The 14553-nt window shown below is 49.3% G+C and overlaps 1 long non-coding RNA gene across 1 annotated transcript in view; it reads left to right on the forward strand.

The window, feature by feature from the left end:
- The window catches only part of LOC133339343 (uncharacterized), a 36614-nt gene extending 23415 nt beyond the window's left edge, over window positions 1-13199 (forward strand). The window contains exons 3-4 of the long non-coding RNA XR_009754710.1: window positions 10638-10981; window positions 11574-13199. This is a non-coding gene — a long non-coding RNA (uncharacterized LOC133339343). The remainder of the gene's footprint in view (window positions 1-10637; window positions 10982-11573) is intronic.
- Window positions 13200-14553: the final 1354 nt, after the last annotated feature.

Raw genomic sequence — 14553 nt, forward strand, 5'->3', positions numbered from 1 at the left:
ATAGAGATATACAGAGACCCATAGAGATACTCATAGACCCATAGAGATACACAGAAATACACAAAGACCCGTAGAGATACTCAGATACCCATTAAATACACAGAGATACACAGATATCCATAGAGATAGACAGAGATGAATAGAGACCCATAGACAAACACAGGGATACAGATGTAGTGACATCGCGGGAAGTCAGTTTGTAGTACCGGCCTAGAGGGTCACGGCGTGCGGTGTAACAACACCACGGACACCACAATGGTGTGGGTTTAGTAGCGGCCCTAGAGGGGCCCGCTGAGCGCTGATTGATAGCGCTGGATGGCACCAAGCTTGGCGTGCAGTGCTAGCCCGACAGGACATGGTTTGGGAGTGCCGGCCGTAGAAATGAGGTTGCTAAAGGCCATGGCACTTTGGTTGACCCAAGAGGACACGTGCCCAGTTAAGTCTACAAAGGGGCCCGAGTGGGGGCTAGGGGTGGTCGCGTGGCTAGCATCCAGATCCTTTCCGAGGATTGTGGAAGGTGGTCGTGGCCAAGGGCGGAGCCAGCCACGCTGCAGAGAATAGAAGCCGGGTCCCCAGAGGGACCGGCGTTGTTGTTCATCCTGAAAGAAACCTTCGTCTACGTTCTCCGTTCCACTCACTCACTCATCCACTCACTCATCCACTCACTCATCCACTCACCAATTCACTCACCCACTAATCCACTCACTCACTCACTCATCAACTCACTCACCCACCCACTCTCCCACCCACTCACCCATTCACCCACCCACTCTTCCACTCACCCAACCACTCACCCAATCACCCATTCAATCACTCACCCAGTCAGTCATTCACCTATTCACCCACTCACCCACTCACTCACCCACTCACTCACCCATTCATACAGCCACTCACTCACCCACTCACTCATCCACTTACTCACTCTCCTACTCATCCACTCACTCACTCACTCACTCACCCACACACTCATCTACTCACTCATCCACTCACTCACTCATGGACTCACCCACTCACCCATTCCCTCATTCACTCACTCACTCACTCATTCACTCACTCACCCACTCTGTCACTCACCTACTCACCCAACCACTCACTCACTCACCCACCCACTCACCAACTCACCCACTCACTCATCTACTCACTCATTCATCCACTCACTCACTCATACACTCACCCACCCACTCAACCAGTCACCCATTCACTTACCCAATCAGTCCTTAACCTACTCAACCACCCACCCACTCAACCACCCACTCACTCATTCACTCACCCACTCACTCACTCATCTACTCACCCATCTACTCACTCACTCATCCACTTACCAACCCACCCACTCACCGACTCACTCATTCACCCATTCACCCACTCAATCACTCACCCACTCACTCACTCACTCACGCACCACACTCATCCACCAACTCACCCACCCACTCAACCATTCACCCACCCAATCATCCACTCACCCACCCACTCACCAACTCACCAACCCACCCACTCAACCACCCACTCACTCATTCACTCACCCACTCACACACTCACCCAGCCACTCACCCACCCACTCACTCACTCACCTGACCGCTCACCCTTAATTGAATGAACACAGCTGTACCAATGATATTCTATCGGCGTCTAAACGTCCCACTGCTATTGTTAGTCTGGGAGTCAAGTTCCGTGTTTATTTGGTTTGTCTGGCTGTATCAACATACTCATAGACACATTGAGACCCATATATCTACATAGAGACCCATAACGACTGATTGAGATACATGCCCGTCGATAGATATACATAGACACATAAAGGTAGATATTTACTCTTGGAGATGAATAGAGATACGTAGCGACACATAGAGATAGAGATACCTATTGAGATACAGAAACCCATTGATATACAGAGAGATAAACAAAGATGATTGGAGATACGTAGAGATACACAGATACTCATAGAGACACACAGAGACTCATAGAGATACACAGAAATACACAAAGACCCATAGAGATACTCAGATACTCATTAAAATGCACAGAGATACACAGATATCCATAGACATAGACAGAGATGAATAGAGACCCATAGACAAACACAGGGATACAGATGTAGTGATATCGCGGGATGTCACTGTGCAGTACCGGCCCTAGAGGGTCACGGCGTGCGGTGTAACGACACCACAGACACCGCAGTGGTGTGGCTGTAGTAGCGGCCCTAGAGGGGCCCGGTGAGCGCTGATTGATAGCGCTGGATGGCACCGCGCTTGGCGTGCAGTGCCAGCCCTACAGGACATGGTGTGGGAGTGTCGGCCGTAGGAATGAGGTTACTAAAGGTCATGGCACTCTGGTTGACCCGAATTGACACGTGATCAGTTAAGTCTACAAAGGGGCCCGAGTGGGGGCTAGGGCTGGTCACGTGGTTAGCATCCAGATCCTTCCCGAGGATTGTGGAAGGTGGTCGTGGCCAAAGTCAGAGCCAGCCACGCCGCAGAGAATAGAAGCCGGGTCCCCAGAGTGACCGGCGTTGTTGTCCATCCTGGAAGAAACCTACGTCTACGTTCTCTGTTCCACTCACTCACTCATCCACTCACTCATCCACTCACCCATTCACCAATTCACTCACTCACCCACTCACTCACTCATCTACTCACTCACTCATCTACTCACCCTCCCACCCACCCACTCACCCATTCACCCATTCACTCACCGACTCAGTCAATCACCTACTCACCCACCCACCGACTCACCCTACCACTTTCTTAACCACTCATCCATCCACTCATCCACCCATTCAACCACCCACTCACCCACTCACTAACTTATCCACTCACTCATCCACTCACTCACTCACTCACTTATCCACTCACTCATCCACTCACTCATCTACTCACCCTCCCACCCACTCACCCACCCACTCACCCATTCACCCATTCACTCACCAACTCAGTAAATCACCTACTCACCCACCCACCGACTCACCCTACCACTTTCTTAACCACTCATCCATCCACTCATCCACCCATCCACCCATTCTCCCACCCACTCACCCACTCACTCACTTATCCACTCACTCATCCACTCACTCACTCACACACCCACTCACTCACCCACTCACCCACTCACGCACTCACTCGTTCACCAACTCAATCACTCATCCACTCACTCACTCATCCACTCACTCACTCATCCACTCACTCACTCATCCACTCACTCACTTACTCACTCACCCACTCACTCACTCACCCACTCACTCATCCACTCACTCACTCATCCACTCACTCATCCACCCGCTCACCCGTTCACCCATTCACTCAATCACCCACACCCTCACTCACTCGATCATCTACTCAATAACCCATTCACGCATTCACGAACCCACTGAGTCACTTACTTACTCACCGACCCACCCACTCAGACTTTCACCAATTCATCCACTCACTCACTCACCCACTCACCCACTCACTCACTCTCTCACCCACTCATTGACTCACCCACTGACCCACTCACTCACCGACTCACTCACTCACTCACCCACTCACTCACTCGCTCTTCCACTCACTCGCTCATCCACTCACTCACTCATCCACTCACTCACTCATCCACTCACCCACCCACTCACCCACCCACCCACTCACCCATTCACCAAATCACTCACCCACCCATTAAACCACCCATCCACTCACCCACCCTCTCACTCACTCATCCACTCACTCACTTCAGTTTCTGTTTCATTTATTTGGAATAACCCTGTGAGCCATTCGGCTCTTGATTCGGGTGCAATCGCAACAAACAATACAATTACAAGATACATTTAAAATTTACTTTAAGCAAATTGAAACTTCCCCTCCAAAAACAATAAAATCTTCCAGAAAAAGCACCATTTGTTTATGCTGCATACAAAAATGTCCAAAAAATCCCATTTTTATGTTAGATCACAATAACAATGATAATGCAATATAGATTAAAAAATGTAAGTATAACTCTATACTACATCAAAAAATCGGGCTAAACTAAACATTTCTAGAAATTACTAAAATAATGCTATAAAACAATGTAACAGTGATAATAATAAATGTGATCGAAAATTTACAATAGCGACATACATAACATATATTACTAAACCTAGCATCCTTCGCTAGCTGCATGAGTCAATCCAGGAGTAACAATAGTAGTAGCAGCACACTGTAATCAAAATACATAACAATTTCTCGCATTGGTCATCTATAGCTATATATTTGATTTCAGGCCACTGGATAGCAGTGGCAGCTAGGGTTGTACGACTCCTCTAGAGCAGTTTTGAGTGATGGTCTTGTAGGTAGTGACCCAAGCTGGAGTTTAATTGCGATAGCATTCCAGACCCTGGGGGCATCTATAGCAAAGGCCCTCCCTCCAGTATTTGTACGGCAATAAGGAATGTGGTAGCTGGTAAATGAGCGAAGATCTTAGCTCATATCTCTTTCCGAAACAATGAGGAGATCCAGCAAGTAATAGTTTTGTAAGTACATCGTAAATAAATAATATCTGATGCATAAGCCGTCGATCATTAAGAGAAGTTAAGTTTAAGAGAAGTTAAGTTTGACCCAAATCGCAGTGGTGGGTCCTATATGGGCAGTTCAATGCAAATCTTAAGGTCAAGTGATATATTGAGTCAAGTTTCTTTAGAACAGTACTGTGTGCTGATTTATATACGATATCACAGTAATCAAGTAGAGGCATGATGGTAGCTTGTATCAATTACAAACGGAACATAGGTGGAAAACAGTGCTTGTGTCGATACAAAAAAACAATTGTTTTGTCTTTTTACCACTATAATCAATGTGTTCTTGAAAATTCATTTTTGAATCAAGGATGACCCCAAAATACTTATAGATGTTGACTTGCTCTATTTCATAATTAGTTTTTGAATATAAATAGGGAAAAATAACGTCCTGCTTTAGTCCTGGTAAGAAGCATAGCACCTTGGTTTTGGAGGTATTCAAGACTAGTTTAAGAGCATCTAGCTGTCGTTGTAGTTTGTCGAAATCGACCTGGAGCCTAGCAATCACGTCATCCGGAGAGCGTCCAGCAGTAATCAGTGTAGTGTCTCCTGCAGAAATATAAGAGAGAACAAAAGGGGGCCGAGGATTGAATCCTGTGGAACTCCTTTTTTTATCTCAACACTGTTTGACCTTCAACCATCTGTGAAAACAATTTGGGTGCGAGAAGAGAGGTAATTTTTTAACCATTCTACTGCGTGCTTGGAGAAACGGAGGCAACTTACTTTACTTAGCAGCGTGTTGTGGTCCACTATATCAAAAGCTTTGGACAAGTCAAGAAATAGACTGGCGCAGTATTGCTTTTTATCAAGGCTACTGTAAATGTGATTTAGAGAGTCCAATGCAGCAGTTGCGGTGCTGTATTTTTTCGTATCCCTGATTGTTTTCTATGTAATATATTGTTGTCGGACAGGAAACTGCTAAGTTGATAGTTCAGTAATTTTTTCATCAACGGAGACAAAATTGAGATCGGTCAGTAGTTATTTGGATCATCTTTAGGGCCTCCTTTGTGAAGTGAACGAACATAGGAATGTTTCCATTCTATAGGTAGTGATGCGTCTTTGATGGATAGGTTGTAAATATGGGCTATCGGTTTGTATATTAGGTGACACACAGTAAGCAGAGCAAAAACGGGAATACTATCTGCTCTGGTAGCAGAAGACCCTTTGAGGTTAGACATTTGTTTTAAAACATTATTTTCGTGTATAGGCAAGAAATTAAATTTGTTTAACGTTTGGTCAGTGGTTTCCGAAATTACTTCAGCTCGGGTTACTCCCAATACATTGTCATAAAGGTCACCAGCTTCAGAAAAATGAAGGTTAAAATAGTCGACTATTTTTTGGGGATCTGAAAAACACTCCCCATTTCGGTTTAGTGTAACAGGCAGATTATCTGTTTTAGATGTTTTTTTCAATACATTTGATTGTTTTCCAGAAAATCCTGGCATTGCCATTTGATTCCAGGAGCGCGGAGGAAAAGTAAATATTTTTTGCATTTCGTATTTTTTAGGCACATCTATTTCTTAAAATCCTGTATTCTAGCCAGTCATTTATCAAGTTACTTTTATGAGCAGATGCCCAAGCCTTGATCCTAGTTTTCATGAGCTTAGTAATTAGAGGATCATACCATGGTGGGTGATTGTCTTTTATTTTAAATCTAACCAACGGAGCATGTTTTCTAAGAAATTTTGAGAAATGTGGATCTGAAGGTCTCCCAAGCCATTGTCAGGTCGGGGATATCACAGACATTGTCAATATCCGAGTTAAATACATCGTTTCTAAATGCCTGAATGCTGAAGTGTCTCAGGGAGTGCTTCTCAACCAATTTAGGGGGGATATTGGGTTTGGCCGATGATCTCACCCTAAATATGGAGTGATCGCTAAGGTTATTACCCAGAACACCAGTTAGTGTGAAATTGTGAGGGGCATTTGTCAATAGGACGTCAAGCAGTGATGAATGTCCCAGATTTTCTTAGTTGGGTCTTGTTGGGACATTTATTAATTGAAACAGGTTAAATTCATCTGTAAAATTTGAGTCCACAGCCGGTAGATTTAGCCAATTCCAATTTAGATCTCCCACTAAAACTATTTCACCTATAGCAACACACTACTAATATCTGTTCATTATTCGGGAGAGTTATTTTAATAGCCAGACCCTCAAAGCAACATTTTTTTACACGGAGTGAGCTGGTGAACATGCTATAGTATTACGGACATATATGGCAACTCCACCTCCTTTAGACCCTTGATCAAGCCGAAAATGGTTGTAGTTGTCAATCGTCATTTGCAAGTCATTTATGGCCGGAGTGAGAAACGTTTCTGTTAGGCAAAAAATGTCTGGGTCTAAATTTGCCACTTCTAGTTTTATTTGACTTTATTTATTTATGAGGCCTCTGATGTTTGCATGTAGAATACCAATACCTTTTCTGCTAGAAAAATCTACAGAATTAAACGAGGTCTTTTTATTTGGGCCTGGATGATGCTCAATACCTCCCAGAAAACACATTCCTGCAGAAGGATCTGGTAGGAACGTTGGGTTGCTCGGTCAATGACTAGGGTCAACGGCGGCGTGGTGTATTCCGCAAATATGCCCGACTGTGAGGGCGGGCACAAGCTGGCGTGAAGGGTGGGGACCGAGTGGGGACCTGGGATGGTGGAGAGAAAAAAAAAGCTGTTCCTCTAAAAAAAAGAGTATAATACCCATCGGGGGGTTGTTGAACAAGTTGTCATTCAATACTTACTCTACCTGGATGTGCATGTACCACCTAAAGCAGTCTCTCCCCCGCCTGAAAAGAGTGCAATTCTGCCAGCAGGCGGTGGTGGAAGACGGGTATCGCGTCCAGGTCGTACCACTCGAGGCAGTTCAGGACTCCGTCGCTGTCGCCATCGTGTGCGACGAAGCGGTCGTACAATTGCATGGTGTGAATGACATTAATGATGACATGCACGCCGCAGTCGTCTGTGTTTGGCTGCCGCGGCACAACCACACGAATGACACACAGCGGCGCTGCGACAGGCGTGTCAGGTGGCAGGACCCTGCGAACGAGATCGGTGGCAAACGCCTCGAGCGATCGTGCGTTGTCCGACCTGCCGTTGCTTCGCGCCAGCGAGTCGAGAACAAACACAGTCGTACCAGCCGGGCTGGCCGCGTTGGCAATCAGCAGGAGTTGCCAATGCGCCGCCTCATGGATCGGAATGATCCAGAGATGGCGCTGCAGCGCGCCGACATATGGGTGCTGCACGGGCATCGTCGTCCGGGCGCCGCGAGACGTACATCTGCGTGAAGAAGGTGACGATCTGGCTTTTCAACCAGTGCCACGGCGCCAGGCAGTCGAAGTCGTCCGCCGACCACGACATGCCAGTCGGGTAGTGCGCCGGCAGCGCCCGGAAATGCCTGTAGGCGACGGCAGCAGTCGGAATCTTCGGCGGCGCACATCTGCGTGTCCATGTCGCCCACGAGCAGGACGGAGATGCCACCGAACGGCTTCAGAGGGTCGAACATGGCACGCAGACGCCCGTCGAGCAGCACAAGGAAGCTGAACGGCAGCATTGACACCTGGTCAATGACGACGAGGTGCAGGCGTTTACATCTTGACGACCAGGTCACCAGCATTGAGGTCCTTGACCCACGACAACCACATCCGGGCGAACGACTGTCCGCTGGGCAGCGGTGCCGCCCCAATGCCAGTGCAGCAGCAGCACACCATCGTGCCGCCGCACTCCTTGATCACGTCCACCGTCTTGACGATGATGACGTAGCTTTTGCCGCACCCGCCACCGCCATGCATCATGGGCAACTGCTGTTCGCCGCTGTCGACCAGAGCGGACACGATGGCACGCTGGTCGTCGTTAAGGTCGGAGAGGTCGCACGAGGCGACCTTGTAGACGTCGCGGTCGAGCATGCGTTCGGCGGGGCCTGCATGGTCAGCGCCTTCGGCATTGCCCGCTTCGCTATTGTCCGGGTCGCGCGGCTGCTCTTCCAGCGCAGTGATGCATTTGCGCATCCTGTTCAGCGGCAACCGTTGGTGCAGGTCACCTCGCGCGCCCTCGTCGTTCAAAAGGGCCTCGTCATCAGCAACAGAGAAGACAATCGATCCCGGGTCACGAGCTGGCGCACCGCTGGCGGCCAGCAACTCGGCGGCCGCATGAGCGGCGTCGCCCCAAACGTCCTCGCACGTGCTCACCAACGCCTAGTTCGCCGCACGCACACGCAGATCGGGGTCGGACGCCGCTTGTACCAGCTCATTCAACTCGGACGGGCACAGCTGGCCGTGCGCCTCGCCGTCCCCATTGCCGTCGTCGTCAGGTCGCAGCACCGTCGGTTTCTTGACGTCGCCGCGCTGGCCCCAGTAGTCAGTGTTCCATTCGCGCCAGACGCTGGTGATCTCCTCATTGTGGCTGCAGCGAAATCGCATCAGCATGAGGTTGTTGACGAAGCGGAAGTGCTGGCGGTTGACCAGGCTGGTCGACCACCGGTCCCATTGGTGAAGGAGCTGTGCGAGTCCGTCGCCGTCGCGCTCAAACTGCGGGTCCGTGCCCGACATCCACGGCACGACCAAATCGAGCACGTACTTGGCAAACGGCAACAGTTTGCGCTGCCACGCGGACACCAGCTCCTCGTCGAAGGGCTTATTGCCCAGGAACGACAGCGGCGGACGACCCGCCAGCACGGCAGTGCGCATCTTATGCCGGATGACGGCCTCAAAGTCGTTGGCCAGCGGGTGGTCTGCGCCCAGCACAAATGCCGGCCGTGTCAGCCGCCCTGCGGCTGCGGCGGCGGCGGTACCACTGTCGCAAGGTGTGGCGCGTGCCTTCTTCCGCTGCAGCTTGACAATCGATTAAAATTCTAGGTACCAGTAGACCTCGGTTGTCGTACAATTCGGCCTGCGACATGAACACGTGTGAGAGGATGTGGTCTGTGAGAGGTTGAGTTGTTTGAGAGGCTGAGGTGTGTGAGAGGTTGTGTTGTTTGAGAGGCTGCGGTGTGTGAGAGGTTGCGGTGTGTGAGAGGCTGTGGTGTGTGAGAGGATGTGGTGTGTGAGAGGCTGAGGTGTGTGAGAGGCTGTGGTGTGTGAGAGGATGTGTTGTTTGAGAGGCTGAGGTATGTGAGAGGTTGTGGTGTGTGAGAGACTGTGGTGTTTGAGAGGCCAGAGGCCCTCAGTCCCCGAAGGCGTGCTAGTGCGATTCCGGCCCTCTTGGCTTGACCACTCTCCGTTTTGCCCACTACCGATAAGCAGCATTGCCGCGGCGGTGGCGGCGCTGAGCAGCTGTTTGCTTGCGTGGTCGTCCTGCATTTGTTGGTATGCCGTGTTAGCGACTTGACGATGAGCAGGAACACGCAACGCTTGAGAGCCGGCAGGTGGGCCCGGCGCTCGCGGGGGTCGGCCTTCACCCAGCTCTCGAGCGTCCAGTACTCCGACTACTTGGAGGTGCATGCGAGGTTGTTGCTTGGCAGAACCTCGTGCAGCTCTGCTGGACTCAGCTCGAGGAACACCTCGGTGCAGCGGACCTCTTCGAAGCGCTGCTGCTGGAAGCGCCACACCGCTAGGCATTGCTTGGGGCAGCCGTGAGCGTCGGTGAAGCGCGCGATGTCGAAGCAGTTGGCTGGGTCGAGCTGGTAGTCGAGGAACTCGCAGTGCTCTTTGAGCGCCAGCCTCACCTCGACGAGGGGGGGCGCCACCACGGCCTATGTGCGGAAGAGGTGCAGTGCTCACCCACCCACAAACGCGCTAACCCACCCACAAACCCACCTACTCACCCACTCAGTCACTTACCCACTCAGTCACTCACCCACTCAGTCACTCACCCAACCACTCATCCACCCATTCACCCACCCAATCACACACTCACTCACTCATCCACTCACTCACTCATTCATCCACTCACTCACTCGTCCACTCAACCACCCACTCAACCCTCAACCACCCACTCACCCACCCACCCAATCACCCACTCACTCACTCACTCACACACTCACTCATCCACTCAGGTTACGTTCCTGTGGTAATGTTCTACCACACTTAAGTACGTGCAAAAACTTTCTTAACATATGAACCACCCTATATATACTTCTTACGAAATGTATATATATGAATGGATGCGTGCTGATGGCGCACAGGCATTAACGGGCGGAGCCCCGGGCTACATCTACACCACCGGTGACAGGGACGGCTATTGGAGCGTCGTCTGCGCCAGTGCGCCCGCGCCCGGCGAGCACCCGTCCCGGATTACGACCTCGATAAGTCTCCTGAATATCCTCGCCAACATCTACGCCGTAGGCTGCTCGCCCAACGAATGCTGGGTCTGCGACTCCTCATCCCGTATGTGGCATAAGCCCAACGTTGACTGCACCAACACGACGTGGGTGAGGAGTCCAAACAGTCCGGCTTTAGCCAAGAAAATAGAGGTGGACTCCACGGGTGGAGTCTACTTCCTCGGAACCGATGCACGACTCTACTACAGGTTGGAGTTGTGTTGTTTATTCTATGGGTCTCATTTTTTATTCTGTGGGTGGCAATGTTAAGTCTATGGGTCTCATTGTTGAGTCTGTGGGTGGCAATGTTGAGTCTATGGGTCTCAGTGCTAAGTCTATGGTGCAGTGCTGAATCTATGCGTGACAGTGCTGAGTTTATGGGTCTCAGTGCTGAGTCTATGATGCAGTGTTGAGTCTATGGGCAGTGCTGTTAAGGCTATGATGCAGTCTTGAGTGTTTGGGCAGTGCTGAGTATATTGGTATGTTTGAGCCTATGGTGCAGTGTTGAGTCTATGGGCAGTGTTGAGTCTATGGGTAGCAGTGTCAGTCTATGGATGGCAGTGTTGAGTCTCATAGGTGGCAGTGGAGTCTCATGCGTGGCAGTGCTGACTATGGCTGGCAGTGTTGAGTCTATGGGTGGCAGTGTTGAGTCTATGGGTGGCGGTGTTGAGCATATGGGTGGCATTGCTGACTCTATGGGTGGCAGTGTTGAGTCTATAGGTGGTATTGCTTAGTCTATGTGTGGCAGTGCTGAGTCTATGGTGCGGTGCTGAGTCTATGTTGTCTCTGTTCTTCACGCAGGGCTGTGAATGACGCGGCGTGGACTCAGCCAATTCCCGGTGGATACTTCTTGTCCATCACTGTACACGAATCTAACCTTATCGTCATAGACGCCTATGGAACCATGGAGATATGCAAACTCACTCACTCACCTGTTTGCCCCCTTACCCACCAACTCACCCACCCACCCTCTCACTCGCCCACCCTCTCACTCAACCACCCACTCATATACCCACCCATGCACCAACCCACTCACTCAACCACCCACTCATACACTCACTCACCCACCCACTCTCTCACCCATCCATTATCTCACCCACTCACCTATCCACTCATCCACCCACTCTCTCAACCACTCACCCATTCACCCACCCACTCACCCACCTACTTACCCACCCACTCACTCACAAACTTACCTGCCCACTCACTCACTTACCCACTCACTCCCCCACTCATTCACTCACCCATCCACCCACTCACACACCCATTCACCCGCTCACCCACCCACTCACCCACCCACTCACTCGCCCTCCCACTCACCTGCCCACCCACTCATCCACCTAGGTGATAGATACGTGGTGGTGGTGAGTCTTTTATTGTTGTTGTGTTTTGAGATTAAATGTAACGAAATAAGAACATTCAACAAAGAGTGCAATCTACGGAACTTCAATGGACAGTCATTCAGCAGCCTTTACAGAGACACCTCGATGTACAAAGATGTTATCTGCCTCGTCTGGTATCCTGGAGGTCTTGGATGATGGTGGTGATGGTGGTGGTGACGGGGGTAATGGCGATGGTGGTTGTGATGGTGGTGGTCGTAGTCATGGTGGTGGTAGGTGATGTGGATGGTGGTGATGGTGGCGAGGATGGTGGTGATGGTGGTGGTTATGGCGATGGTGGTGATGGGGGTGATGGGTATGGTAGTGGTGTTGTATTTATTGTTCTACAAAACAAATTAAATGTAAAAATGAAATGAGAAAATAAAAAAATGAAAATTACGTAAAATGTGTTAATGTAGTTAATTAAGTGTGATTAACAAAAAATAGGCGTTAGGTGTAATTAAGAATGTGTTAAAAATGTGTTATATGATTAATGTATGTGTTAGTGTTTGTGCATTCCTAAACAGCTTTTGTTCGACCGGATCGAGAGGGCTAAACGGGCGTGGCACGGGCTAGAGAAGAGATGGGAGTGATGTGGTACAGGAGGATGTGTACCTGAGTGGACTTGCCGATGACTGGTACCATCGATGTCAAGATCGGCCTCTGTGGAGGGGGCTCGTGAAGGACGCTACTGGGCAGTTGGAGGCAGTCGCCCTCCAACAACAACAGTGGGCGGAGGAGCGATGCTCACAACATCTAGCGGAGTACCGGGTGAGCACAGGTGGTGCATCAGCCAGTCATCTCAGTCAGTCGACCCGTGGCACCTGGGTCCTCCTGCCAGCGGGCGTTCGACACTTCACGTGGCCTCAATGTGCACATAGCCTGGCACAAGCGTCGTGGTGACGTCACAGACACTTAGTGGCAAATTGCGGTTGTTGTTGTGTGTGATTGTGTTGTCTAAGGGTATGTATGTGTGATTATGTGTTGTCTAAGGGTATGTATGTGTGATTATGTGTTGTCTAAGGGCAGTGGCGGCTCCTGCAAAATCTCTCAGGGGGGGCAAATGTTTGGATCCATGCAATGGATAAATTAACAGCTTAAGCATGTAAAGGCAACTTCACTACTTTAATATTAATGAAAAATAAAGTGACTCTTACAATACATCTCCTTGTTTGTTTCTATACTCACTATTATTACACTGCTTACATTACTCGCTTAATACACTGCTTACTTATGCTGAAATTTTGCTCTTCTCTCTTTCAAAGTAGCAAAGTGATCAATTACTCTCTCATTGAAAGCAGGCATGTTCCTGACTAGTTCCCTCTCCATGGAAAGCATAGCCAGTGCATTCAGACGTTCCTGTCCCATTACATTTCTCAGGAATGTCTTGATTCTCTTTAAGGTTGGAAACACCATTCAGCTTCAGCAGTTGTCATGGGAGTGGTTATGAGGATGTTCAACAGAGCAACAGTCTCTGAAAAAGTATCCTGGAGGTTGTACTTCAGCAAAACCTGGTACAGCGCCAGTGCACCACAGCAGCCCTTGAATTCTGGACTCTCATAAATGAGAGACAGTTCAGTCTTCAGCTTCGCCTTATTTAACATAGGGTATGCCCTGACAGTGATGTTCAGAGCCTCAACAGGGAATGTATGGCCATACTGTTGAAACATCTCTCCTTGTAGCAGCGTGGCACTTACAAGGTGGTCGGTAAAGGAGAACCTTTCTTTGGTGTGGACCAAGCCATGCTGTTGAAACATCTCTCCTTGTAGCAGCGTGGCACTTACAAGGTGGTCGGTAAAGGAGAATATTTATGAGAATATAAATATGGAGATACAAGGTTTCCATCCCGACAGCAACAATGTATCAGGCAGAATCCATATTTTATATCTCCATATTTTTTCAAAAATTAATGCTATTGGTCACCCTTTACATCTGTCAATGTGTTTTACAAATATTTAACCAATGAAAAGCATTAAAAGAGCTTGGAAATTATTTTGGGGAAAAAACAGGTTTTCTTTCGTTTCCTGAAAAGTAACCGTTTTGGACATACAAGGCTTCCGTCCGACAGCGATGATTTGTGTGTGTGTGTTATTACGTTAATTAACATTTTACCAAAATTCAAGCTCAAATGGAGTTTGACAAGGGTTTTTGACCAGTAAATGTATTTTAAATCCACTCAGATGACGTAAGTACGTTAGTGCGAGCCCTCCCGGAACCCATAGAGAATGCATTGCAGCGCCTGCAGTTCGAAAAAAAACATCTTTGAATGTAAGTCTATGGGAACACTCTGGGCGATTCTCAGCCAGAGTGAAATCGCCCAAAAAGAGGCGGTACTCCACAGAACGTGACATGACGCTGATTGGACTAGATCCAGAGGCACAGTGATGGCTAGCGTAACTCTG

This window comes from Lethenteron reissneri, unplaced genomic scaffold (genome assembly GCF_015708825.2).
Source record: "Lethenteron reissneri isolate LAM-NWPU_2019-01 unplaced genomic scaffold, ASM1570882v1 scaffold_1845, whole genome shotgun sequence".
Lineage (NCBI taxonomy): Eukaryota > Metazoa > Chordata > Hyperoartia > Petromyzontiformes > Petromyzontidae > Lethenteron > Lethenteron reissneri.